Genomic DNA, 5390 nt, shown 5'->3' with positions numbered 1-5390 from the left:
AGCTCCCCCTGTCTCTGTATTTAAATACCACAGGGAGAGCTAATCCTCTCAGCTTTCAATTACTTATCCCTAAGAATAAATAATAGTGTACAATACAAACAAAACGGGGAAGCTGATGCTGATAATCCCTTATTTTTATCTTATATTCAACAGAACAACTTTGTTCTTATCTTATCTAATCTTATTATAATAGTTCTCTCCAGGCTTACTCGTTAATATATCAAGTGCACTTGTCCTAACAAAGTAAGACTTTTATCTGTTTTGCATATTGTGATTCTACGGAGGTTTCCTTTGAGAAAGAGCTCTGCTGTTGCAGATGCTGGGATGTCACATACCCGTGACCCCGGCTGCCACCTCCGGGTGCTTTCCAAGCAAGGTGGGGTGGGGGGCGGGGTTTGGGTTTCCAGCCCCTGCCTCTCCTTCCACACAGGCCGCGGCCTCGCTGAACCTGGCCCTTGGCACCCACGGTGGACCTGCATGTGAGCCCCAGGCACATGGCAGTGTCTGGGGAGGAGCCCGACCTCACGCCTGGGCGCAGGGTAAGGGGCGGCCGGGCGTCCTGGCTGGCTGTCCCCTAGGAGCAGGCCTGCGGCAGAGGCCGCAGTGTGACGGGCCTACAGAGGAGGCTGAGTGTGTGCAGGGGCCGGAAGGGGGGCCACAGATAGACATGGGAGCAGAAGCCGCGGGTCACAGCAGGTACACGAAGATGGCAAGGTCCCCAGCTGGGCTCAGGGGGACCAGTGGACAGGAGCTGGTCTCCACATAGATGAGAAATGCATCTGATCCCGCTCTGTGGTCTGACAAAGGAACCAGAGGCTGTGGCTGCCCTGGCCCCTGAACAGTTTTCCTTTCAGAATTCCCCTCTGAGGACTGCTAGGTTTTAAGGCCACTTACTGGGCCACAAAGATGCCTGTTAGGCTCATTTCTCTCATGGGGGTCTGCCCTACCAACTCTCGGACGGTGACACAGAAAGAGCCCATCTGGCCTGACCAGCAAAGCCCAAGACCCCCCTCTCCAAACAGCCCCCAGGGATGGCCCTGATTGAGTGAAGAGGGTAAAAAAGGCAACTTTATTTCATATCACTGGCTCCTTCTCTCCCTACCCCTCAGTAACCCTGGTCTTAGGTCTGCTTCTCCAAGCTCCCAAACATGCTCCTGCCTCAGGGCCTTTGCACTTACCATGTCCGCCACTTGGAAATTCCTTCCTGCAAAGCTCTGCACAGTGAGCTGCTTCTCAGGGTCAGGTCACAGTTTAGGTGTCACCTTCCCAGGAAGTCTGCACGACCACCATTCAATGAAGCCACCCTGCACCCATCACCACTCATGTCATCTGTCCGCTTGGCTTCTCTTTGCTTCTTAGCATGTCACGCTTTCTACAATTGTCTTTTTCCTTACCTGTTTTCTTAGTATTTTGTTTCTCCCCACCAGGACGTCAGCTCGACAGGGCAGGGACCTTGTCTGTCTTGTTCACTGCTGTGTCCCTAGCTCTAGCACCGTTCCTGCACACAGCAGGCACTCAACAAACGTTTGTGGAATCAAGGAGCTCAGAGCTTTGGAGTTGTGCATGATTTCCAGGAATGATTTCCAGAGAAATGGGTGACTATTTTTAAGCACAAGAACTTGGAGCCTTGGATGGGAAAGTAGAGAAAGGGGCTCAGGGAGGTAGGGAAGGGTGGCTGGTGGCCAGCTTGACCTTGGCACGTGGTGGCCGTGGGAGCTCTGGGCTGTGTGAAGACCCACTGCTCTGGGGGAAGGCCGTCAGAAGGTGGAAGGTTCTGGGTCTCAGTGATGTGAAGGGAAGGAACCAGGACAAGGGGTGGTAGAGGAGGGGAGAGAAGGCCCTACCTCTGGCCTTTGTCACACCCTGCCTCCCCAGGTCAGAGAGGCCCAGAGCTGGCCACTTTCTTAGCTGAGAAAGGGGGAAAGAGAAATGCAGGAAGGAAACAAAAATTGGAAAAAGAGACTTTAAGATCTGAAAGTCACAAGTTAGCAGTAGACCAAGTGACACACAGCTCTGTGTCAATCAGAACCATAGGGGAGCTCTGTTTTTCCCTGAGGGAGTCCGTCCCCACCCCACAGAGGGGCAGCCTGGCCCTGCCTGGGGTCTAGAAGGATTTCGTAGGGTGGGAGGGTTTTAGCTGGTGAAAAAGCATTGTGAGTTAAGAGACAAATGAGCACAGGCTAGGAGTGGACGGTGCAGGACCGGGCAGGAGAGATGCAGGCTGGTGTGGCTGCCCTGAGGAGCCTGCGGAAGGAGGAGCCACGGGGCCAGGGAGCCAGCGCTTGGCCAGGTGATGGGGAGGTTTGGGGGCTCAGGCCTGGCAGCACCCCCAGGTGATCCGGCAGGCATGGGTTGCCAGGGCTGAGTGGGGCTGAGAGGGACTGACAGAAATTTGTTTCCCACACCCCCTCACCCCTCGAACACAGGCATCCTTTCATCTGGGCTCCCCTGCCCACCTCCTCAAGTCTAATTTCTGTTAGCAGGGCAATTAAAATTTAAAGGCCCAGCAGCAGGGTGCCCCGCATGCCAGGCTCTTCCCAGGTAGAATTACTTAATAGACTGGATGGCAACTCTGCTGGCTCTGGCTGGGGCTGCAGACCCACTGAGGCAGAAAATTAATAAACACAGTGGCCGCCCCCGCTGCCCTGTTGGCTCTCTCCTGCCCACTGGGGCTGGCAGGGACGTTTCCATGGGCGGGGTGCTGGGGCTGGGGCTGGGGCTGGGGCTGGGGCTGGGGCTGGCAGGGACTTTTTCCCAGGGTGGGGGCATTGGAGTTTGCTGGAGGAGGGACAGGAAGGCCTCAGGGACTTGGCAGAACATCTCGGGGTATCTGGGTATTGGGGTATCAGAAGCCCCGTTCTGCCACTTATTCGCTGCGTGGTGTAGGACAAGTTACTTAACCTCTCCGTCCTCTGTCCACTCAGCCGTGTGATGGGGTCCTGGTGGGGCTCACAGAGCTGGGGCGTGTGAAGTGCTTGGCAGGATAACCAGCTCGTGGCAGGAACTCAACCAAGTTCCCTCCCTCTCCCTCCTGAGGAATCCTGTTCCTGCTGACCAGGCACCTGGCTGGGGGGGGGGGATAGTGAGGGAGGGAGGGGGAAGGAGGAGGGGGGGGGATAGTGAGGGAGGGAGGGGGAAGGAGGAGAGGGAGGGGAGGGAAGAGAGAGGGGGGAAGAGAGAGAGGGGGAGGGGGGGAGGGGGAGGCTGATGAGGAGAGAGGGGAGGGGGAGGAGGGAGGGGAAGGGGCAGGGGTAGGAGGTGGAGGAAAAGGGGGGAGGAGGAAGGTGTAGGGGGTAGAGGGAGGGAAGGGGGAGGGTTTGGGGGGTGGAAGGGGGAGGGGGTAGGGAAAGAGGGGGGGAGTGGTGTGTGGGGGGGGTGTACCCTGACGACAGTAAGCAGGCAGGTCCTGACCTCTGTGGCCCAGGGTGGTTGACTAGAGCCTGGGCTTTGGCATCAGGGAAAGAGGCCTCCAAGTGCTGCTTCATGGTGGGACTGTCGCTCCCTGTATGTTCTTCTGCAAGTCATTTGGCCTCCTGGGCCTCAGTTTCCTCACCTCGAAAATGAGACCAACTTCTGGGGGTCTGGTGAGGCTTGGTGAGCTGACAGTGTGAGCCCCTGGCACAGCAGTGCGTGCCCCTGGTGGTCCTGCTTGTCTTGCCCAGTGTGCCTGGCGGCCCACATAGGGCAACCCTGGGAGCATGGTGAGCAGCTCGGTTCCTGGGGCAAGGGCCTGGCCTGAGGTCTCTTGCCCCTTGCCCCCCATTCCACATCCAGCACTCCCCCTGGGGGTGCGGGAAGGAAGTCCTGACCTGGATCTGGGATTCATTTAACAAGCGTGCACTGAGCACCTCCTGTGTGTGGGACAGAGCAGTGGCCACAGCGAAGATCCTGTCCTCAGGGAGCAGATGTTCAGCGGAGGCTCCGTGGGCAGGGAGGGGACGGCACGCGCTGTGGCAGGAGAGGGCTCGCGGCTTCTCACGTAGGGCTTTCGGGAGGGCCCCTCTGGGGAAGCGACACTGAGCGGAGCCCTGAGGCAGGCGAGGGAGCCACGTGGGCCTCTGCAGGAGGAGCAGCCTCTGCCAGGCCTGCCCTGCGGTGGGAGGCCCAGAGTTGGGGGGAGATGAGGCCGGACTGCATGAGGCCTGTGTCCGCTCAGAAGACACCGGGCGGGCTGGGGAGGGTTCAGAGCAGGAGAGTGACGGCACCTGACCCTTCCCTGGGGTTTCCGTGGCTTCTGAGGAGCAGGCAATGAAGGACCGGTGCGGGAGCTACGGGCCGTGCAGGGAGGTGACGCCCCGACTAGGTGGGGCAGCGGAGGGAAGCCACGGGCAGGGATTCTGGATTTTTGAGGGTAGAGCCGTCGGGCAGCACAGATCCGGGCTTGAGGCCCGGAGGGTCTGACTCCCTGGAGCCTTGGTAGCTCCCGCCGCACGCAGCACATTCCCCTCCCTCAGACCTTGACTCTCTGTGGGATGTCTGGCCGCTCTGCCCCTTCCAGGAACCTTCAGGAACCTTCTGGAACTAGCCCGTGGTCTGGGGAGAATCTCCCACTGGGGCCTTTCCCTCTGCTCACCATGCACCCAGGGCTCCTGCACCCCGCTGCACACCCTGGGGTGCGAGGCTTGACTGGGCTGGGAGGGGGAGCTGTGTGTGTGTGTGTGTGTGTGTGTGTGTATGCACCTGCCTGTGGGGTGAAAAGCTCTTAAAGGCTGAGGCGGGGGTGGGGAGGGGCCCTGGACAGTCAGAATGAGGAGATGCAGCCTTGGGGGAAGGTGTCCCCGCCTCCCTAACCCTCCTCACCCCCAGCCTTCAGTTGCGAGCCCCTTATCCTGACTGCCCTCAGCTGGGGCAGTGCCCAGGCCCAGTGTCCCCAGCCTGCTCCCAGACTTGCCCTCCTGCCACCTCCCTGACCCCATAGGCAGGCCGGCCAGGCTGTTATGTGACTGGAAATCTGCCCTTGTTTTCTTTGTCCTCACAGAGGACTGATGAAAAGGTTTCCAATTGCTTCTAAAGATGGGGTTTGGCCTTGCACTGTCCATGCAGACCTAGGCGCTTGTCCCAGACTGTCCCCTGGCAGAAGGGGTGTGGAGATGTGGCTAAGCCTCCTGAGCAGAGTCCCAAGACCAGCCAGAGGCCTCTGGGTCATGTTGAAATGCAGATTCCCAGTGACCCCCACCGCCTGCGTCAGTCACTCTGCTCTGGGGGAGGACCTGTATCTGCACTGGTCAGCCCCCCTTCCTGCCTGTGTTTTTGAGATGCACAAATTTGAAGACCCTGGTGAGACATGTGCTCTGAGGTTTACCTTACAATCTATGTTTTTAAATCCTGGTCATGACAAGTTTAGGGGTGGTTGTGGCAAAGGTGGAGTGGTCAGGTAGGCTGTGGGACAG

This window comes from Miniopterus schreibersii (genome assembly GCF_964146895.1).
Source record: "Miniopterus schreibersii genome assembly, chromosome: 6".
NCBI lineage: Eukaryota > Metazoa > Chordata > Mammalia > Chiroptera > Miniopteridae > Miniopterus > Miniopterus schreibersii.
The sequence above is the reverse complement of the archived record's forward strand: the minus strand, read 5'-3'. Positions refer to the sequence as shown.